General features: G+C 41.1%; 1 protein-coding gene across 6 annotated transcripts in view; it reads left to right on the top strand.

The window, feature by feature from the left end:
• Positions 1-24,057, top strand: part of ATXN1 (ataxin 1) — a 396,205-nt gene that overhangs the window by 134,801 nt on the left and 237,347 nt on the right. For all 6 annotated transcript variants that reach the window (XM_082664147.1, XM_082664148.1, XM_082664146.1 and 3 more), the window contains one exon: positions 16,714-16,842. The gene's annotated coding sequence lies outside the window, so the exon portion shown is untranslated. The remainder of the gene's footprint in view (positions 1-16,713; positions 16,843-24,057) is intronic.

The following is a 24,057-nucleotide window of genomic DNA, read 5'->3' as shown; positions in this document are numbered from 1 at the left end:
CACGTGCTCTGCTGCTTATGCTTAGCTCACCAGGGATAGCTTAGCATGGGGGTGATATTCATTCCCTTGGCATGAATTTTGAAAACTTCAAGATTTACGATTTGAGAACCCTCCCTCTGAAATGCATGAGAATTTTCTCATAGAAACAGATTCTGCTTGCCAAATAGATTCCACTTGCAAAAAATCTTCTAGTTACATTTCTCCTCTGAGTTATTGAAACAAATAGATTTTAAGTGTCTAGCTGGCTCAGGGATTGCATCCTGTTAGAAGGTCACAATGGAAAAAAGATGGGTGTTACCAGTGTTCCTGGAAGAATAAACTTGAAGCCCCCTGGGGAAACTCCAGGTTCCACCTCTCATCCAGTATCCTGCAGGCTCATTTTTTTCTCACTCTTGGTATAGTATCAATGCTAGCACTGAGTAATTTACTCCAGGTGTCTCATTAGAGTGAAGACATTAAGAATTTAATCTTTAATTTTAGCGTTTTGATGGGGATTTTCCTTTTCCTGTGTGTGTGACTACCTGTAATAATTTCAGGAACAAGCCCGGCTTTGTTAATGCTTCCTTCATCTTACCTCACCTGGCCTAGATAACATGCATTCCCAGTTGTATTGAGAGTTTGCAGTGAGGCAGCTAAGCAACAGGCCCTAACAGCTGGGTCATTTTCTAAGAATCAAAGGACATGAGTTAGGTTTCCAGGTCTGGCTTTGGCCTGGTTGGTGAGAGCCGACATTTAACCTGTCTCAGCCTGTGCGCTTGGGGCTGATGAACATGGCTTTGCCTGATTCATAACTTAGAGGCGATGAAACTTGTATTCTGAGGCCTTTTCTTTGACTCATTTATTCAAACATTTATCATTGGATGAATGGTGACTTTGACTTAAAAACACTATACAGACATAAAACACTGGCAGCTTGTAGATAGCAGGTTTTTTTCTTTGCTCTCCTAAAGGAATTTCATCACCAAATCCTCATGCATCTTGAACCTCAAGAAGAATAATCCTTGCCTTTGTTGGAGTTTTAAATTTAGACTAATCAGACGATCGTGAAGCGTTCTGTTCAAAGCATTCCATTTAGGCTACCCACTTATTATACTCTGCTCTTAAGAAGAGATGAATGTGATTAGCGTCGAACATTCAGTTGGTGTTTTTGCATGTCTAATACCGGGGAGAAATTTTCAAAAAGTTGTGCCTGCTGTTTAATATTATTCTATAGTCAACTTTTAATTATCTCTGCTGATGGAATGTAATCAGTGATGTGGATACTCCAAAATCATTTCCTTTGGCTTTGGGAAGCATTGTATGCATGAAGCTTTTATTTACCTTCCATAATGGTTTTGCTCAACTAGTATTAAAATGATGCCAGGGCTTCCCTGGTGGCACAGTGGTTGAGAGTCCGCCTGCCGATGCTGGGGACACGGGTTCGTGCCCCGGTCCGGGAAGATCCCACATGCCGCGGAGTGGGTAGGCCCGTGAGCCATGGCCGCTGAGCCTGCGCGTCCAGAGCCTGTGCTCTGCAACAGGAGAGGCCACAACAGTGAGAGGCCTGCGTACCGCAAAAAAAAAAAAAAAAGATGCCAGATTCTTTGCGTACACAACTCATCAAAGGAAGGAAGGAGGGAATGGTCCAAAAGTATACTGGGGGTTAGGGAAAGGTTAACTGGAATTTTCACATTTGTAATAGATAATACACAGAATGAATCAACCCAAAGTTATTCATCTTGATTATTAGATAGAAAATAATGGCCAATCATGCACTACAGTTGCATAAAGAAAAACACAATAAACCACTTACAAGATTTCCATGCACGTATATTGCTGTTCCCACTTCTGTATTTTGAAATTTTCTAAAAGTGAATCTGCTGAAATCCACTCCAGTAACCGCTACAGCAGTAAACACTGTCGGTTTAGTGATCTCCAAAATGTGGTCTGCAGATCACAGGGCTCCAAGGAGGCCTTCTGGGGAAACGGAAGGGCTGGTCTCCTGACCTGTTAATGTTTCTAAATAATGCCCCTGTTACTTGTATTAGCTGTTACCGTTTATTGTTAAAAATCCCTCTCTCCTTCCTATTTGTTCAGGTTAAGCTTATTTTTATGGGCAGCAATTACAGAAGGAAATTTGGGGAAGGTTTATCTTCTGCCTAGAAGCGTTCTAGATTTCGAAACTCTTCTCAGCCTAAAAATATATTTCTGCCTCAGCCTGCTCTAGAGCCCCTCCCCTCCTCCCATTTTTAGACCTCTCTGTTTGGTCCATTCACCTGAGAGACTGGTGAGATTGCTTAGCTCACGCCTTGGAAGTCAAGGATGGCTGGCTTTCCAGGGTGAGCTAAGGGGCGATCCCTAAGTGTGGAGATACTGATGCCTAGGAAAAGATAACCATCTCTGGCTACACACTTTGGTGTGGGGCCTGTCCTTGGTAAGTTGGTAGGAAAGTCTCCGGCCCCACTGACCTGGCCTGTGGGTCAGTGGGGTCTGATTGACATCATTGGGCTTCAGCAAGTTGGAAGCTACATTTAATCTCTGCTACTGGCTTCCCTGCCTGCCACCCGCTCATATCTTCACCTGACCCACGCCCTTGCAGGTGACCCGATAGGACAGCTGTTCAGATGTTCCCCAATGCCTCGTTTCCCCAGCTGGACACCAAGCATGGGAGAGCCTTGGGAGGGGCTAGGCATGGCTCTTTGGCGAAGGCCAGTTTCTAGGTTCACAGCTTGCCAGCCAGTCTACATTGCAAATAAATGTCAGCCTGCAGCCACCACGTGCCCTTGAGCAGAAGCTGACCTCAGCACATTTGTGAAACAGATTCTGTCACTGGGTCCCAGGTGGCCCTTTCTCCTGCCACCCCCATCTCCATCTCTGCTGACCTTCCCATCATTTCCACATCAGGAAGCCAGCGTCCTCATGTTGTCCTCACTTGTTCCCCTATTATGACCTCTTCTGTAAAAAAGCAGAGGAAAACTAGTGTCTGAATGTCTGCTATGAGTGGGCCACATACTTTTATGTACATAATTGAACTTCAACTTTGCACCAACCTTCTGAGACAGGTGTTTGTCTCATTTCACAGCTGATGAACTTGAGACTCAAGCCAATAAATAACTTCCCCAAAGTTCCAGAGCTGGAAAGTGGTAAAGCTCAGCTTTAATTCAAAACCTGTTCTCTTTGCATATATGTTTGTGTGTGTGTTTCTTTTTTTGGATGTCTGGATATTCCACTTCCAAGGTAGCATATTATTCTGAAATTTAAAGAGAGAGAGAGAGAGGGAATCTTTAAACCAAAGGAAAGACTCTAATTATGGAATTTCAGGTATCCATGACTTTTTGGAGGGCTTTGATTTGAAAGCCACACCCCCTGGCAACCAGCCCCTGCAAGGTGTGACAAGCTGTGTAACATGCATCAAAGCGTTGTTCGTAATTGACTGCTGCTTTTAGTTAATCCTAGACTGCTCCCTTGCTTCTATTTCCAGCACAGTTTAGAACTCAACGGTTTCTCTTTGCTGTCCCCTGGCCAGGGATGTGTGCTTTCCTGGTTTTCTAACAAAACTTTAACCCGTGTTGGGAGCAAAATAGTTTACTTCCAGCCACCTCTCTCAAAATGAATTTGGCGACACTGCATTTAGGAATATGCTTTACCTGCGTTGAAAATAGCTTTATGTAGCTTATCTGGGGGCCCACAGTGACCTTAAACATGAGAGACATTCTTCCCCAAGAAATGTTTTCCTGCCCTGCTGCCTTGATTGTAGCCAACAGAAGGGGCGGTCCACACATGCCAGCAGGGTTAAGGGGCTTGGGTGAGCACATCTGTTTTCTACTGTGGAGGCACTCACCGCTGACGAAGTTCCCTTACAAAGCCCAAAGGAATTTTCCTCCTTCCACCGGAGGTGTTTATAACCTCTAATTTGCTTGCCATGGCTCTTGTAGAAACGAGTAGGAGCTCAAACCACTGGCACGCTGCCACGGAGCCACTGTGGGCTGGTGTCCCAGAGCGTGGCACTCCCCTGTGGGTGCTGGGATGCAGATGGGGAGGAGGAAGGATTGGGGTTGGAGCAGCAGCCCCTGGGTCCCAACTTCCACCCTGCTCCCTGGAGGTGTGCGCCTGGGCCAAGGGGACAGCCAATCAGGGAGCGGGAAGGGACCGCGTGGCGCAGTAAGTGGAGGAGAGGGGATGAACTCGTGGGCGGGTGGTCCAGCGTCAGAACAGGTCTTTTGCAAGATCTTACACCAAAAGATTAGATTTTTTATTTTTTTTTTGCAGTACGCGGGCCTCTCACTGTTGTGGCCTCTCCCGTTGCGGAGCACAGGCTCCGGACGCGCAGGCTCAGCGGCCTTGGCTCATGGGCCCAGCCGCTCCGCGGCATATGGGATCTTCCCGGACCGGGGCACGAACCTGTTTCCCCTGCATCGGCAGGCGGATCCTCAACCACTGCGCCACCAGGGAAGCCCCAAAGCTTAGCTTCTTTGTTCTCCCTGCCTGCCAGTGAAGAACAGACCCCTGGCGGAAGATTTGCCCTCATACCTGTTTTGCCTCGGGAAAGCGCTGCCCTTTGTGCTGCTGTAGTGTTTGAAGAGACCTCCACCTGGTGCTTTGAGCATGACCTCATTCCCCATAGGAATTTAAAGGGCGGGGTGGGGGGGGGAGAGGGAGGACTAATTAGTCCCTCCTTAAGCACTTACAACGAAGTACAACAATTCTCCTGAACAGATCATCTAGTCGCTGAATAGAAAGCCAGACACACTTTTAACATAACCTCGGAATACAACGTCATTTTAAATAAAAGCTTTTTGCAGTTGTGGCAGATGATTATGTTTTAATAGGATCTGTACGTATCCGTGTTACAAAGGGATCCTGTAAAATGGGATGATCTTAGTACCTTCTATTTTTAGATTTTTTTTTTTGATGTGGTCCATTTTGAAATTCTCTATTCAGTGTGTTAACAATATTACTTCTGTTTTATGTTTTGGTTTTTTGGCCACGAGGCACGTAGGATCTTAGCTCCCCACCAGGGATGGAGCCCACACCCCCTGCATTGGAAGGTGAAGTCTTAACCACTGGACCGCCAGGGAAGTCCCTGATTTTAGTGTTTTTGCCAATCTTGAAAGCTGTCTCATAATCTGGAATTTCACCTGAGGTTACAGACACATTTTTTTTTTCCTCATCCTATTTGTGGGCATCCAGCACCAGATACTAAATATCAAAATTTTGTTCACCGTATGCTCTTAGTAGAAAGTCAGTGGGAGCGGAAGGAAGGAAAGGCTGATCAAGAAGGAAAGGCTGTTCTCTTAACACTGCCTGACTAGGTTCCAGCTCTCTGGCCGGAACAGAGAGGGTATGACCAGTATGATTAAAATAAGGCCCCTTGGGGGCTTCCCTGGTGGCACAGTGGTTGAGAGTCCGCCTGCCGATGCAGGGGACACAGGTTCGTGCCCCAGTCCGGGAGGATCCCACATGCCGCGGGGAGGCTGGGCCCGTGAGCCATGGCCGCTGAGGCTGTGCGTCCGGAGCCTGTGCTCCGCAACGGGAGAGGCCACAACAGTGAGAGGCCCGCGTACCGCAAAACAACAAAAAAAATAAGGCCCCTTGGCCCTGCTTAATTAAAGCAGTGTGGGAGTCTAATAAGAAGCATAATACCTCACTGATAGACACCAAAAAATCTCAAATAGGTGACTTAAGGCATTAATACCATTTGCTTGTTTGTTTGACTTTTTATCACATCTAGATGTTCAGAGACACCCATTGTATAGGTGAAGGTGCCCAACTCTACCTTCTCCCCTCACTGTCTGCTTTTCACAGATCTGTCTGCTTGTCGGGGTTAACCAGTAAGAAAGAGACCAGAATGGAGAAGGGATGCGAAAACATGGTCAAGATAATTTAAAATTCGGAGAGTGGTTACTACCAATAATAAATGGCTGTGGGGAAGAAAGTTGAAACTGTTGACAACAGTATTGGGTGAAGCTGACCAGGTTTCACAGACCGTTGCCCTGGTCTCTGTTCCTATTAGTCAAAGAAGGCAGACTAGTTATAGTTACTCTCCCAAATAACTTCAGGGTCTGCTATGGTGCTGTCCTGCCGTTGTTACCATTGTACCAGGAAGTGGTTCTGTTCATTGTATTCTTTGCCCCTCCTCATGCCCTTTATTTGCTAAATCTACACTGAGACCCAGCCAGGTCTGTAGATACCTGGGGGAAAGATGTAGAACTGGATGATTTGGACCTCACACTTGCAGTAGAGTAGCCTCCAGCTTTGACCTTGATCTTTTGGGAAGGAAGAAGCCTTTTCCTTAAACCTAAGCCTGGAAAAACCTAATTACAAAGGTTTTAAAAAATTTTTTGCTGTTTTAAAATAAAAGCTCATAAGGCTTTTCTTCATCTACTTCAGTTATTTATCCCTCTGTTTCTCTCTTTTTATTTTTCTTCCACGTCTTTATTGGAGTCTAAATGCTTTACAACGTTGTGTTAGTTTCCAGTGTACAACAAAGTGAATCAGCTATATGTATACATATATCCCCATATCCCCTTCCTCTTGTATCTCCCTCCCATCCTCCCTATCCCATCCCTCTAAGTGGTCACAAAGCACCGAGCTGATTTCCCTGTGCTATGTGGCTGCTTCCCATTAGCCATCCTTTTTACACTTGGTAGTGTATATACATCAATTCTACTCTCTCACTTTATCCCAGCTTCCCCTACCCGCTTCCTGTGCTCTCAAGTCTGTTCTCTACGTCTGCATCTTTATTCCTGTTCTGCCCACTAGGTTCATCAGTACCACTTTTTAAAATTCCATATATATGCGTTAGCATACAGTATTCGTTTTTCTCTTTCTGACTTACTTCACTCTGTATGACAGATTCTAGGTCCATCCACCTCACTACAAATAACCCAATTCCGTTCCTTTTTATGGCTGAGTAATATTCCATTGTATATATGTGCCACATCTTCTTTATCCATTCATCTGTCAATGGACACTTAGGTTGCTTCCATGTCCTGGCTATTATAAATAGTGCTGCAGTGAACATTGTGGTACATGACTCTTTTTGAATTCTGTTTTTCTCAGGGTATATGCCCAGTAGTGGGATTGCTGAGTCATACGGTAGTTCTATTTTTAGTTTTTTAAGGAACCTCCATACTGTTCTCCATAGTGGCTGTATCAATTTACATTCCCACCAACAGTGTAGGAGGGTTCCCTTTTCTCCACACTCTCTCCAGCATTTATTGTTTGTAGATTTTTTGATGATGGCCCTGCTGACCGGTGTGAGGTGATACCTCATTGTAGTTTTGATTTTCATTTCTGTAATGATTAATGATGTTGAGCATCTTTTCAGCTGAGCATCTTTTCATGCATTTGTTGGCCATCTGTATATCTTCTTTGGAGAAATGTCTGTTTAGGTCTTCTGCCCATTTTTGGATTGGGTTGTTTGTTTTTGTGATATTGAGCTGCATGAGCTGCTTGTATATTTTGAGATTAATCCTTTGTCAGTTGCAGCATTTGCAAATATTTTCTCCCATTCTGAGGGTTGTCTTTTCGTCTTATTTATGGTTTCCTTTGCTGTGTAAAAGCTTTGCAGTTTCATTAGGTCCCATTTGTTTATTTTTGTTTTTATTTCCCTTACTCTAGGAGGTGGGTCAAAAAGGATCTTGCTGTGATTTATGTCACAGAGTGTTCTGCCTATGTTTTCCTCTAAGGGTTTTATAGTATCCGGTCTTAAATTTAGGTCTTTAATCCGTTTTGAGTTTATTTTTGTGTATGCTGTTAGGGTGTGTTCTAATTTCATTCTTTTGAATGTAGCTGTCCATTTTTCCCAGCACCACTTATTGAAGAGGCTGTCTTTTCTCCATTGTATATTCTTGCCTTCTTTGTCAAAGATAAAGTGACTATATGCGCGCACGGGTTTATTTCTGGGCTTTCTATCTTGTTCCATTGATCTGTATTTCTGTTTTTGTGCCAGCAGCATACTATCTTGATTACTGTAGTTTTGTAGTATAGTCTGAAGTCATGGAGCCTGATTCTTCTAGCTGTTTTTCTTTCCCAAGATTGCTTTTGCTAATTGGGGTTTTTGTGTTTCTATAGAAATTGTAAAATTTCTTTTTCTAGTTCTGTGAAAAATGCCATTGGTTATTTGATAGGGATTGCACTGAACCTGTAGATTGCTTTGGGTAGTATAGTAATTTTCACAATATTGATTCTTCCAATCCAGAAGCATGGTATATCTCTTCATCTGTTTATGTTATCTTTGTTTTCTTTCATCAGTGTTTTATAATTTTCTGAATACAGGTCCTCTGTTTCTCTCTTAATATTGAAGGAAATTAAAGAATTATCTCAATTTGCCATACTTTTGTGTAGTTTAAGTTTGTACATGACTTCCTGTTCCAAGTGGGCAGTTTTGGTCCCTGGGACCCTTAGTATTCTAGATCATTCTTTGACACCTTTGGTAGCCACCTTGCTTAAGAATTGAATGATTGGGAAATAAAGCCAAGTGGAGCCTTCAAATCATTTATCCTCAGTCTAGTCTAAGTGGCTAGTTAATGCCCCATTTAAAGGTGGAAAAATAAACATATCTTAGGAAGTAGTTCTCATTTGCTATGTTTAGTGAGGAACAAAATATAAACTCACCAGCGTGAGAGAGAGGTATACGATGTTTATTTCTTTATGAACATTCATAACTTGGGCCAATAAAATAAGAGCACCAGCTTTAGATCACATAGCTCTCCTTGATTTTAAAATGTTTTCACAGTTTAAAAAATGATAGGGTGTATACTACTGGTAGGAGTGTAGATTGGCATAGCCATTTTGGAAAACAATATGGCAGCATTGTGTAAGAGTGAATATTCATATACCATGATCCAATCAATCCATTCCTAGGCAGTACCCCAGAGAAACTTTGCGTATGTGTATTGTTTCTACTGGAAACAGCATTGTTTCTAGTAAAATAATTAAATAAAATGAACACTAGAAACTAAAAATTTTAAAAATCCATTAGTAGAACACTGAAACATTCACACAAGGGATATTATACAGCAGTGAAAATGGACGATCCACAGCTGCTACCAACAGCATAGTTAAATCTTAGAAGCAACATTGGGTGCAAAAAAACTAACCACAGAAGTCTATATATAATAAGATAGAATTATTTATAAAGTTTAGAATCAAGCAAAATTAAATGATATATTTTACGGTATGATACAAAGTTCAGGACTGTGGTTACCTCTGGAGAAGAGGTCGGGGAGAGCTTAGGGAAGTAGCAGATAGGTATATGCATCGTTATTGGTAATGTCTTAAATGAGATGGTACGTTTATGGGTTTTCATTTTATTGCTGTGCGTCATAGATTATATACATGTTGTGTGCATCCTTTTGTAGATTTCAAATTTTGCATAATGCAAAAATTTTTTTTGGATTAAAAAATTTTTTCTAGCTTTATTGAGGTACATTCAGCTCTACGGAAGTTTAGGGTGTACAGCATAATGATTTGACTTCACGTGTATTGTGAAATTATTACCACAATGTTTAGTTAACATTCATCATCTCGTATACATACAAAAAAGAAAAAGAAAGAATTAATTTTTCCTTGTGATGAAAACTCTTAGGATTTACTCTCTTAATAACTTTCATCTGTATCATATAGTCATCAGGCATAGTTATCATGTTGAACATTATTACATTTGTAAAATACAAATATTTTAAGGTGATAGCATAAACCAGAATTTCCCCTTGTTGTTCCCATATTCTACCTATTTCCTATCATAGTCCCTTTTTTTTAAAGTAATTTAATTAATTAATTTATTTTTTGGCTGTGTTGGGTCTTCATTGCTGTGCACGGGCTTTCTCTAGTTGTGCTGAGCAAATGCTACTCTTTGTTGTGGTGCACGGGCTTCTCACTGTGGGCTTCTCACAACTCTTGTTGTGGAGCCTGGGCTTTTCACGCGCGGGCTTCAGTAGTTGTGGAGTGCGGGCTCAGAAGTTCTGGCTCGCGGTCTCTAAAGCGCAGGTTCAGTAGTTGTGGTGCATGGGCTTAGTTGCTCTGCGGCATGTGGGATCTTCCTGGAACAGGGCTCGAACCCGTGTCCCCTGCATTGGCAGGTGGATTCTTAACCAGTGCACCACGAGGGAAGTCCCTATAGTCCCTTTTCATAGTCTCCAGTGTCTTGACATTACACCTGAGTGTTTAAAAGATGTGGTATGACAGGGAAATCCTTGGGGTCCTTTGGGTGGCTGAGGATATAGGGTGAAGCTGACAGTATCCCCGAAGTGGGATGAGATAGGAGACACAGAAGCCCTCTACTCCTGTTCCTACAGAACGCCTAGAGAATCTTGGGTCATGGAGAAAAGAGAGCCCATTAAATAAGGCTTGGCGTGACCTTCTGGAAACTCCATATTTATTGTCCCAATGGTGATGAATAGTTCCGAATGTGGACAATCAGCTTGGATAGCTTATTAGGAGAAACTTGTTCTTTTGCTGCCCACTGTTCTTTTCTGAGCAGAACGTGGCCTTGAGTGAGGAGGGATTTGGCATGTGTATAATGATGTCATAGGTGATGCAGCCAGGCAAATTATCACAGAGGCTTAATCTTGAAAAATTAAAAGGCTATATGTGAGAGATTGGTCCATGTGGGAATAAGAATGACAATGAAAGTGGAAAACATATGCCAGGACTGGTGTGGTGCTCCTCTGGGTACCAAAGTTCTCTCCTGCTCAGATGCATCATCACTAAAGTGCTGGCCAGTCTTGGAAGGCAAGGGCAGACGTCTCCAGGGGGTCCTCAGCTTACTCTTGAGCAACTGCATAGAGTAATGTGTGGCATGCCCGTGTGGTGGAGCTTGAATCTTCCTCTGGATTTCCATTGAAGGAGTGTGTGGAATCAATACCCAACTGCACGTTTGTCCTGAGAACACCCAGAGGCCCCTGTGTGGCTTGGTATTTTTCAGACTAATTCTCCAAGAGGAAAATGTGCAGAATGTCTGTTTTCTAAAATAGTTTTAGCATCTTTTATGCAATGCTGATGCATCTGGAAGTGAAAATGCTAAGAGTTTCATTTCACTAAAAATGGATTTTTTTTCTTTAACCTTTAACTTTAGATCACAAGCAGTGACATTTTCACCATAGTCTTAAGGGTATCAAAATGTGTGTGTTCGTTGACACATTGAACCAGTCTTTACTGAGAATATTAATGTGCAAAGGAATGTGCAGTTTGTTATGAAAAATGCAGAGACCTGATAATGACTCTTAGGATCTCACAGTGTAGAGAGGGAAATGGCTCATTCATTACATGACAGAACAAATAACAGTATATGTGGAAGCATGTCACAGAGGACGTGACATCTGAGCTGAATCTTAAAGGAAGAGTAACATTTGAATTGGTAAGAAGGGCATTCCCTATTGAGGGACCAGCATAAATAAAGAGGAATTTTGCCTTGTAAATTTCTAAGATTTCACCAGATTTTATGACACAAACACAAGTATCATGATAATGAAATTAATAGGAAATTCAGAGAAATATTATCTAAGTAAATTAAAACTTTTTTTTTTTTTTTTGCTAAATTTGTTTGTCCTACCTTTTCATCTTAATTATGTTGCAAAGCACAATAGATTTGCATTATGTTAAACTGGTTAATAGTTGTGCCCAGTGAATAGAATTATAATTCAGTTTAAAAGTAGTTTAGTATCCTACTGGTAAAACAGTTAAGAATTTAGCATTTAAGTAAATTTAGATAATTTAGAGTTTAGATAAATTTAGACAAATTAGAAGTTTGGGGTTAACAGATACACACTACTATATATAAAATAGATAAACAACAAGGACCTACTGTATAGCCCAGGGAACTATATTTAATATCTTGTAATAACCTATAATGGAAAAGAATCTGAAAAAGAGTATATATATACACACACACACATATATGTATACGTATAGATGAATCACTTTTCTGTATACCTGAAACTAACACAACATTGTAAATCCATTATACTTCAATTAAAAAAAGAAGTTAGCATTTCTATATTTCCCCTTCGTAACTCTATTACTTCTCAGAAAATGGTCAAGCCCCAATTAGAAATCTAACTTGCTTTGGGTTTTGTCATTTATCACAGAGATAAAGATGAATTGAGAATAGAAATCTCAAAATGCAATAATGATAGTACTTTATATTTCAGTAGCACACAGTATATATAAAATAGTTCAGTATTTGTTATTTAAATTCAGCAAGTGTGCAACAGAAAGAGCAATATAAGACTAAATTATAAGTTTGCTTTGCAGAATAAACTATTGCCAGTATATTCTGCTCAGCTGTGTATTGGTAGCATTTGTAAACAGTTCATTCTTACATTATTTTTCCTAAAAAACCTGTTGCAGAATTATTTTGCTTCTTTCCCCCTCTTTGCAGAGTCTGTTAAATTTTAGCAATTCTAAATCAGAATAGCATCTAATAGACAACACGTGGAATGTGTTGGCTGTTAATTCAAACGTTTTTATGGCATATTCATTAGACAAATACGTAATATTTATAAAGTCTGTCCAGTAGTTAAAAGACATGGATGAATATGTATCCCTATCTTGTTTTTTTAGCAAAAGAAATAATTCACAGTAAGCGTTTCTAATTATTTCAGCTAAACGTTTATAGCGTTTGAATGATAATATTTGTTGTTTCTATCGTTTAGATTTTATAGATAATTTTTGGACAGAAATGCTTCTTTCGTGTTGAAGTGTCTGTGTCTTTACACATACATTGCAGATTATTGAAACAATAACTTGCCCTTCAGCTGTAGTGAATAAAACTCTCCTTTATCCTTAGTTTGCTGAGGACCTCTCTGATCACCTTTCTGTGGCCTTACAGAGATGCTAATGCTAATTAATGTTTTAATAGGAAAAAATGTTGGCAAATAAAACTGTTAAATTTGAAGCATGAATTATAAATTCACCTTGGTTGCCCTAATGATAATGTTTATAGAGTGCTTCCAGTATGCTGAACTCTGTACTAAATATTTTACTTATGGAGACTTCCCTGGCGGTCCAGTGGTTAAGACTCGGCGCTTCCACTGCAGGGGGCACGGGTTTGATCCCTGGTTGGGGAACTAAGATCTCGCATGCCGTGCAGCCAAAAAAAAAAAAAAAAAAATTATTTTTTTACTTATATATAATTTTATATATATATGTAATATATATACTTATATATATTATTATATGTATGATAATATATATACTTATATATTATTTGAATATAAATATTTTACATATATATGCTTATATATTATTATATACATATGGTAATATATATACATATATATTATTTAATTTTCCCAACTACTGTGTGAGGTGGGTGTTATTATGCCCATTTTACAGATGAATTTGTAACCATTATGCCTCACAACATTTAATAATAATTTAAATATACTATATTAATAATGTATTGATATTTTAAATATGCAACTCTGGAGCTTTACACATATTTCATATATCTATAAACTTTCTTTTGTTCATTCAACAAATATTTATTTACTGACTATTTATGTGCCAGGCTGCTATGCTAAACTCTGGGGAGAGTGGGATGAGGCAGTACCCCCCCCCCCTTGCCTTTAAGGGACTTAGCAATGTACTGGGAGAGATGAACTTGGCCTAAGACACAAGTATAAGAAAATATGATAATTGCTTTAATAGGAGTAGGTACAGGGTATTGTAGGAAAATGGGAGAAGGGGACCTCAGCTCCCCAGAAGGTTTAAGAGAAGTCTTCACAGACAATCAGCCCTAGCTCTGAAACTTGAAGAGTGAGTCTGAGTTTGAAAAGATCATCAGAGAGAAAAGCGCAGAGGGAAAAGAATAGACCAGGGTGTGGGCAGGGGCAGGAGCCGGAGCCAGGCAGGCTTGGTCAGGCAGCTACAGGGATTCAGAGGGGCTGAGTGTCAAGTGCAGCTGGAGGAGGGCCATCGTGGCTGAGGTCAGATCACAAGGAGGCTGGCCTGCTGTTCTAAGGAGGGCGGACCTTGTGCTCTGTGTGTTGAAAAGCCATCAGCAGATTGATTCAACAAACACTCATTAAATTATGATAAGGGATGTCCTTCTCCCCCCCTCCCTCCTCTTCTCATTTATTCATTCAACAGATTTTTAGTGAGTGCCTATAACATGCCTAGCATTGTGTTGAACAATGAGGATAAAAGCATGAGCAAGAATTTGACACAGTTCTGCCTTCCTGGAACTTACTAATTAGTGGGGGAAACAAGCATTCATTGGTGAATTTAGCAAAAAAAAAAAAAAGTAAAATTACAAAGGTGACCCGTGTAACAAGGAAGAGAGTGATTCTGTAAAAGCATGTAGTAGGGGGTAGTGACCTGGCCGAGATCAGGAAAGGCTCCCTTGAGGAGAAGAGGACTGAGCTGAAGGAGGAAAGAGTACAAGGTCATTTGATGAAGAAGGTGGGTGATTCGGGGAGACGTCTCAGCAAGGAGGAGATCATGTGCAAAGGGTCTGAGGCCTAGAAGAGCTAGGTACTTTTCAGGAATGAAAAGTAAGGCAGAAGAGCTGCATGCAGGCTGGAAAAGAATTCAAGGGCTGGATCACACTGGGCCCTGGGAGCCATGGTCAGAATCCAAGCTCTGTGGAAAGCCGCTGCAGTGCTTTGGGCGGGTGCTGAGGATGGGCTGTAGGAGAAGGGGCTGTAGGGTGGCAGGGAGGGAAGCAGGGAGACTAAATGGGAGGGCAGCCTGGAGCGGAGGTGGTGGTCGGGAGAGAAGGGGAAGGGTGTGTGCTGGTGGCAGACTCAGTGACTGGATGGTTGGGAATGGGGCATAGTTTGGAAAGGACAATGTCAGGGTGATGTCGGTGCCACTGCTGAGCTAGGGAAACATAGGAGGGGGCAGAACCCCCTCTGCTTGGATTCCCGGAAAACCTCAGGAGAGGTGGAGAAAGACATCAAAAGGAATTGAGATTGGAGGTTGGCCTTGAAGAATGAGTAGGCATTTTCTAGTTGGCAAGGAGGGGAAAGGCATGCTAATGAGAGGGAGTGGCAGGCTCAGAGGCACAGAGGCGTAACCAGAATAGTGCAAACAAATAATGGCATCCGCACACAGGTACAAAAGGGAAGTTAATATGTGACCCATAAATAACTGTTGATTTCTTGATACGCTCATGTCTATTTTGTGCGCAGTCATCCTAAGACCTATAGTAGGTAGAGTTTGTAAATAGGTTAAAATGTTTAAGTGTTTTTTTTTATTCCATGGACATAATATATAGAAATTCCTCTCTTTACTTCCGTATTTTAAAGTAAGGATTCACATATGGCTCTTGATTTTATTATCTGCTTTCTTTCTAATGAAATTTAGCCATTTGGGTAGGACTTCGACTTTAGGTATTTCCTTAGTGTTTTGGCATCTGGATTTGGGATTAATCGACATTTTAAATTTACTGAAATAACTATAAATTTACTCCTGATGGACATATGATCATGTTGATTTCAGTTTAGCTTGGAAACTAAAATCAAAGGACAATCAAATTCAAAAAGAGTTAGTAATGCTAAGAGGTAGGTGACATATTGACTCTGGGGAAAAATAAGGTGACATTGAATTAATATTTAACTTTTTTATAATAAGTACAAGAGTGCTGATAATCAGATCAATTTTGGAGATGTGATAAAGCACTGAAATTATGAGCATAGATTGCGTGAAAGATAATGGCTTAAATACTGCCTTTAACATCTGCTAGCCCTACAAATGCCCAGTTTTCTTGTCAATAAGAGAGATAATAATGATTACTAGCTACCTCACAGGGTGCGGTGGAGGGGAGTGTTGTATGTAAAGCATTCGCACAGGGCCAGGGACATAGTCAGTGTTCAGTAAATGTCCGTGATGACTTTGCGTATCAGTGATACTGTGCTTCACCGGAGTCATCAACAGAGGGGCACGCACAGTTTCTAAAGTGAAAGTCAAGGCCTTCCCTGGTGGCGCAGTGATTGAGAATCTGCCTGCTAATGCAGGGGACACGGGTTCGAGCCCTGGTCTGGGAAGATCCCACATGCCGCGGAGCAACTAGGCCCGTGAGCCGCAACTACTGAGCCTGCACGTCCGGAGCCTGTGCTCCACAGCAAGAGAGGCCGTGATAGTGAGAGGCCCGTGCGTCGCGATGAAGAGTGGCCCCCGCTTGCTGCAACTGGAGAAAGCCCTCGCACAGAAACGAAGACCCAACACAGCCCCAAATAAATAAATTAATTAATAAAATTAAAAAAAATATAAAGTGAAAGTCAGGCTGTTATGGTAAATACATGTACCGAACTTGCTTACCTTTGTGGCTAGAAAGAATCTTAGAAAGCGTCAGATTCAGTAAGGTTTCTGACATTTTCTGGGGAAGAACTAACTGTTTTTCATTTCTCAGAAGTTTTGGGATCAATTAGAGAAAGAGGGGAAGGAATAGGGTTATTTTGATGGTGTTATTCCTAAGGTCAGGAGATGGGCTGGGAAGCAACCCCCTGGCAGGCAGAGCCCTCTCATCCTCAGAGGTGAGGACCTGCTGTGTGTCTGCATGCTGAGTTTTTGGTATTCTGAATTGTCTCGCGTGTGTTATCTCTGTGTGTGTGGTGTGTGTGTGTGTGTGTGTGTGTGTGTGTGTACATGTGTGAGAGAGAGAGAGAGATAGGGAGGGAGAGAGATTATGCAAATATGTTTTTCTTCTCTGAGAATTCAGCTAATGTGAATGAAGACCACAGAAAACTGCCTAACTCAGTGGGAATATTGTTTTTGTAATTACAGGTCTAGGCTTTTTGTATTGAGTTTCTCTACTGTCTCCCCTTCTGCTCAAGCAAAATCTGTGTGAAAAGATCTGCTGGGAAGGAGCTGACTGCTTATGATTCTCCATTGTGATGAAAGCACATGGTACAGGTAAATATCTCCGAAATCTTTAACCGAAAATAACTATCATTTGATTGTAAAATCTCTAAGATAGTGGTGGGGATGTTTACATGTCTATTCACACACACACACGCACACACACGGACAACATAAACATACATCTGTAGATTCACGTGTCTTCCATCTGTTTATTCTCTCCATCTCTGTAAAAATGGAACCCTTGCTTTTTTGTGGGAAAGAAATTAACTTCTATTCATTTTGAGCTCACTGACTTGGATGATGAAAAGGCATTAATAAGAAAGGGATAACTCTGATCATTGTGTTTATAAATTCAGCTAGAGAGACTACCCTCAGATGGTAGTGGTGAACAGTGCAACATATGCTATCACCTAACCTTTTTCTTCCTCTCAGCAATGCAATAATGAACATCTTTTCATTACAAGTTATTTATCTACAAATATATAGCATACCACTGAATACATATCCTAAAATACATTTAATTGATCTTCTCTAGTTGGACATTTAAGATGTTTCTAATTTTTTTTTTTTTTTTGCTTTTATGCTACCAAGAATGTTCTTATGGCTTCATGTTAGTTGCCATTATTAATGGTTTCCTTGGGATACTTCCTTAGCAGTAAATTGCTAAATTTAAGAGTTTTCAAGTTTTAAGACTCTTGCCAAATTACAAATTACAACAAAGACTTGTTGCCAAATTACTTTCCCATAAAGTCAGACCAGTTTATATTTCCAGAGGCGCAGTATATGAGAGACCTACTTCCATATAGTTTTGCCAGTGCTGAGAATTTTGAAAACAAAGAGTCTTTGCCAGTTGATTCTGAGAAATGGTGCCTCTATGTGTCCCTTTTTTGGGTGTGGTGGTTGTGAGGGAGGGGGCATTTATTTTAAATAATACTATTTTGAAGAACCTTTCTTCTGTGGACAGTAGCATGCTTGAAACTTACCAATAGTTAACATTTGAGAAATAATACTAAATCAAGAAGCATGGGGTCCTAGACAACCATGAGATCACATACTTTTTCAATGGAAAACATAATTTTTTATTATTTAATAAGAATGAAAAGGTATTTAATAAAAAGCAGCCATCATTAAACATGGATCTGAAGTTAATATACATGTATGTGTGTGTATATATATATGTACGTATGCAGGTGTGTGTATATGTGTGTGTGTATGCATACACATACATATGTGTGTATGTATAACACTATATACACATGTGTGTCTGTATACATACACATATACCCATCGAACATTGGGAGTAGGATGAAATATAATTATGGTCGTACCGTATGATTCAGGGGCTGTGGATCACAGTCGATAAGACAGCAGGTTCCAGACTGCCTCGGCTCAAACTCCAGCTCTGCTCTTTTCTTGAAGTATGACCTTGGGCAAGTTACTATACAGCTCAAAGTCTAAGTTTATAAAATTTAGATAATACTAGTACCCATCTCATAGGGTGTTTTTACAAGGAACTATATGTGAGATCATTTAAAAGTCCTATTCCAAAAGAGTATTTAATGCTATGAGAAGATGGTCACGATCAAAGTAAAAAAAGCAAAGTATGACACTAACCATGGTACAATCCCATTCTTGTAAAACTGTTTTTTTCCCTTCCTCCTCCTTTGTTTCATCCTCCTCTGGGATCCAAAAAAGGTATAATATATTTCTGAATGGCTTTTATTAGAATTAATGGAGTAATCCCAGTTCTGGAGAAACTGGCTGACTGAAGTCTGCAAGTCAGAGACCCATTCACCACAGAGCTATGAAGTCAAAACTGTCTATGACACTGACCAGTGGGTCCCTTGGAGCAGCCCTTATGTGAGAACAGAGCCTCATCCCCACCCCCGGCTGCCTGACTCCTGAGATACAGCAAGGACCTTGGATAAGGCCAGCTTCCTGGCCCCTTGGAGCTGCACTGAATCGCTAACGGTCCAGCTCCACACATGAGCTGCCCTGCTAGGCTCATCTTGTTCTCCCATTACTAAATAAGCTTCCTTTCACAAGGGCGAGTCCCTCAACCCTTGAACCACATCATAAGGTTGCTGCAGTGTAGAAGGAAAAAGTCAGAGCGTGATTTGGCATCAAGGAGACAAACCCACGGCGACTTGTCTGGCTTCAGCTAATGCTTTTCACCGGAGACTCTGCAAGTCTTGTGTATGTACATTTATTTTGGCCCAAAGTTCCAGTCTAATTTGAACAGCTCTGTACTTTTCAGTAAAAAAGGAACATCTGAATTCCCAATTAAGACAGTTTAGCTTAAGAATTCCTCTTTAGTGGACCATAAATTATTCTCCTCGTAATGATTACGAGGACGCATAAGAAAATGAAACTTGGGTTTATGCACGTACATATGTTATTTCAACAAAATTAATAAGTTCACAAAGGGAGAGAGGACAATGAATGTGTCAGCAAAGATAGGTCAGCAAAAGAGTGCGTCGTGTTCTGCCAGACTCCTGCGAGCTTAGGTAGGAAGGCCGAGCATCTCCGTAGTAAGGGCGGTGGTAACAGCGCCATATGGGATGTTTGGTATTTGGATAGCACTTTGATTCCTCCCCAACTACAGAATCAATAGGGACTCAAACAGAGAGGAAGAAAGGATTCTCTAGCTGTGCATGCTGGTGTGCAGATATGCAGACACGTTGATTAGTAGGGGCTTACCAGGATGAAATTTCTTTAGGGAGGCAGAAGAGTGGGGAATATTTAAGCACATTTCACAGCACTTTTGGGTTGTCTCCATAACCAGACCATTGTTGCAATCATGTGGGAAAGTTCTCTGCAAGACCAGGCCAAATCATTCTTGAGAACTCAATTCAGAGAGTCCCATAGGACCTTTGGGGTGCCTTTGGGCTTTGCCAGGACAGAGTGAGAGCACAGATTTTGAATTGGAAGAAACCGAGATGATGTCTGTAAATTCTGATCTCATTTAGTCATTCATCCCTCATTTATTCATTCAGAAAATACCTCTTTGGGGGCCACGATGTACTCACACAGTTCTAAACACTGGAGATACGGGATGGGACAAGGTGGACAAGGGCCTGCCCTGATGGAGCTTTCGTTTCTAAGGCAGATACCGGCGGCAGCATCAGAACCTGGTTTGGGTGAACAGGGGAGACGATCTGGACCATTCTAAAAGGAGGTCTAGAGTGCATCTGAAATGAGAGAGTGGAGAAACCAGTGGAGAAAAAGACCTGTTGATCCGGAAGGTGCAGGCAGAAAGAACTAGAGGAGAGGGGCTAGCAGTGAGGTTGTGGTCACTGAAAGCAGGACCAGATTGGGACGTGAAGAAGGTGCCGAGAGAAGACAAGTGTGAAACTTGTCTTGGATGCACGATTGTCGGAGCCCATAAAAATCATGCAGCCCCCGATATCTCAATTTAGGTGATAGAAATAAAGCTTGCTATCGATAATCTGTCTGTTAACAGATTGTGAAATGGGTGTTTTATTCTATGACTGTATAAACATGTGAGACAGGAGAGTGGATGGCTCATGGTATATAGGGTGGTACTTTCTTTTTTCAACCACACACAAAAGAAGAACTGAGGTGGTGGCTTCACCAGAACACATTGACCTTACTCTAACTTTGACTCATGACATCCCTATTCTTACCTTATCCACCATCCTTCACGTTAGAGAGCGAGATTAGTTCTAGGATCAATTTTCCCTTCTGTGGGCAACCACAGTTAACTTTAGTTAACTTTAAACAGATTTAACTTCTGGATCGAAATAGTCTCTCCAGTTGTCACCTCTTGGCCTCTTTAGTATTTTGGTACCCTTCCACTCCGCTTGTTTGTGGGATTGTGGTTCTTCTTACCTTCCTCCCTCCACTCCTGGTTGCTTTTAGTGGTCTCTTAAATCATAAAATCCACTTAGAGATTTATTTTATCTCCTTTGACCTTCAACATGGGTTTGGGAAAGGCTACATTTTTGGCTTTGGCTTTACTATCATTGAGGGACCCTTTTCTTCTGTATTATTGCTCCCTAGTCAACTGCTTTATTCTGGGGCTCAAACTTCTACCATATATTTTACTCAAATACTTTTCCTTTCTTTGAGAAGCCCAGTTCGTTTAGTTTAGTTGCCCATCCCACTCCCAACCCATTCCACCCAAGCCCCCAACACACACACTGGGATTTGCAATGTACATTTAAGGTTAAGAAAACCCTACTGGTATTCATTAAATCTTTAAAATAGAGATCTTCTCCAAAATCATCTTTTAGCATAAATATGTTCTTCTCTTTTCCACTCTAGTTCCTTCAGTCTGGAGGTAGTCTGCATAACTCATAGCTAGTTTGGGGGAAGGTATTATTTTGAGACACTTTAATGATGTTTTTCATGGCAAAATGAAAAACGTAGAGACAAAGACTCCAGGGTACATAGTGTTTTATATGTAGGCATAGCTTTTCAAAACTGTTTTGGAGTGTATTCGAGTGTCTAAAATAATTTACCAGACTTCTGTATAAAGCATTTTATTCTTTGAAAAATCTTATAAATAATATAATTTACTGTGTCAGTGTGCAAACATTCCCATAGGTCTCTTACCTTTCATGAAATGAGGTAGAATATTTTGTCATCTGACAGTAAAACACATGAGAAAATGGTTGATACCGAAGCCTACTGTTCTATTTATTTAGTTTTCCTTTTCCATGTTGGGGTGCTGAAGCATAATGCTGCAGAGATCTCCTCCCTCCTAATACACTAATGCTGCTCTCAGTGTTGGCAAACTGTACTCTTCAAAGTGTGAGTGATGACTAGAAGTAGAAATATCAAAGTGTCAGTATTCTGTGGTACTTTTTAAATTACTCTTTTTTTCTCTTAGAGTTTATCAAATGAGATGAAGTATTTGAGTATGTTTTCTAAATTCTAGAATATTACCTATTATAGCCGTTGGTGTTAATAGTATTTAGAGGTTGAAGGGAACGTGAAGATCATTTAGTCCCCTTTTCCCCCAACTCAGGACCCCCTCAGATATCATTAGTGCCTTTCATTTCACTAGGGTTCAGATAGCGAGTCATTGATTGTTCATTGATTATTGAAAGAACCATTATCACTGTAAGATTTAGAAATAGTATATAGAAATTCGTGGGAGTAGTATACTCTTCTGTTTGAGTTATCAAGAAACAAAAGATGCATGCCTCTAGATGCCAAGCAGTATCAAGGATTATGTCTTTAGTTTAAATGAGAAGTATATCATTGATATTTATTTAGATTTTCACTAAGTGTTTTGAGTAAAATTTGGGAAGGTCATTTCTATGACTTGGCAATTTACTCTGCCTCCTGTTTTCTCTTTGGAAGTATTCTTTCTTCTGTATCTTTCATTTTTCTTTTCTTGAAAGTGAGGACAACAGGTCACTGTGAAGATTACATACATAATCAACTTTTAGAACATTTCCTGGCCTGGCACATGGTTGAAGCATCTGCTACTACTAATTCTGCTTTGTTGTTTCTCCCTGCTACTTCACACTCTGTTTTTTCTGGTAGAGATTTTTCTTGAGTATCAAAAATAAATCAATATAACCGAACAAAACAAGAAATGAAGTACTGATATCATATGCTTTAGAAGCTGGGTTTGTGTTTGGTTCCACTGGTGGAGATGTGACCCTCTGAGTGCGTCCGTGGCTGAACCCAAGTTCAAGTGGAACTCCCTGGGTCTGGGGATCAGGGGAGAGCTTTGAACAAGGTACTCACTTTGTGCCTCCAAGTTTTATATCTGTAACATGAGCGGACTACTCTCTGAGGCTTCTTCTGCTTCTGAAAGACATCATCATCTTACGTCCTTGATTTTTTTTTTTTTTTTTTTGCGGTACGTGGGCCTCCCACTGTTGTGGCCTCTCCCGTTGTGGAGCACAGGCTCCGGACGCGCAGGCTCAGCGGCCATGGCTCACGGGCCTAGCCGCTCCACAGCATGTGGGATCTTCCCAGACCGGGGTACGAACCCGCGTCCCCTGCATCGGCAGGCGGACTCTCAACCCCTGCGCCACCAGGGAAGCCCCATCCTTGATGTTTTAAGGCTTTGAAGTCCCCATAGAAAAGAACCCATGAAAAGTCCCAGCCACCGTTTCTATTCTCTCCATGCATTTGTGTATATGTGTGGAGTGTTTTTTGGTTTGTTTCCTCCTTCGTGTTCAGGTGGAGCTAATGACCTGCCCCTCAAGTGATGATGATAAAACAAAACAAAACACTTCTTTCCTGCACCAAGGCAACCCCCTCCAGGTGCTGAAGCTCTTAAGCTAGTATTCACGTGGCACAGAGAGAGCATCACTTCACTTGCCACTGAAATACAGCCATCTCTGGAGTGAAGTTTGGCAGCTGTGTAATAGTCAAGCTGCAGTACTTATACGACAGTTTGGGGAAAGGAGTGAGACAGAAATAGCAGATTCCAAAATAATCCAATTAAAAGAGCTGGGAAAGCAGAGCTGGGCAACAGGAAGGGAGGATGGCATGCCCTAAAGTTGGATTATCTCTGCGGGTTAGACGATGTGGACTTCGGCTCCTGAAGCTTGATGGTGCCCACAGTCAGCAATCTCCTACACACACCAGAGAGGGGGCTTGTCTGATAGCCCATCTGGCTCTAATCTTGTGCGTTTTCTCTCTCTTTTCCCAGTGATCTAATTATCAGGCTGTGTTGGCACATGACTAGATCTGTCTTTCAGAGCCACGTCCTCCTTCTGCCCCCTGCATAGGATGATATCATGGTGTCGTATTTATGACATCAGAATATACTACACTGAGAGGTTGTTACGTTAAAGCACCTTTTTTAAATGGCTCAGGCAGGATGAACTTGCAGATAAGAAAGGACAACCCCTTCCCCCCAAAAAAAGAAAGGACAACCCTACTGTTTAATTCAAAGATCTTGGCAATAACAGTGACTGGGGAGGAAGATTCAAGAAACGTACCTGGTAGACGAATGCAGTTGAATAAAAATGGAGAATTCTTTAAGTTTTCTAGAGTGGAAGTTAGCACTGTGATTAATATTAGAGCAAGATCACGGACGTTGTAGTGGATAAAATTGAAAAATACTAAGCAATGTGCACAACAACAATTTTTTAAAAAAGCTCAGACGGAAGAGTTATCAACACAGAAATAGATCATCAGATAATAGGACAGCAGATCTCTCAAAAGGGAGATTCCAGGGAATAATGGAAGCAGATACTAAAGGAACCAGGGCATTTCAATTTAACCAGAAAAGAGAGAATTTAAAAAATATATATAGGGAAAACTTAAAAATAT

The sequence above is a fragment of the Grampus griseus genome (genome assembly GCF_964374135.1).
Source record: "Grampus griseus genome assembly, chromosome: 10".
NCBI classification, from domain to species: Eukaryota; Metazoa; Chordata; class Mammalia; order Artiodactyla; family Delphinidae; genus Grampus; species Grampus griseus.
This window is presented reverse-complemented; position numbering and strand designations above follow the sequence as displayed.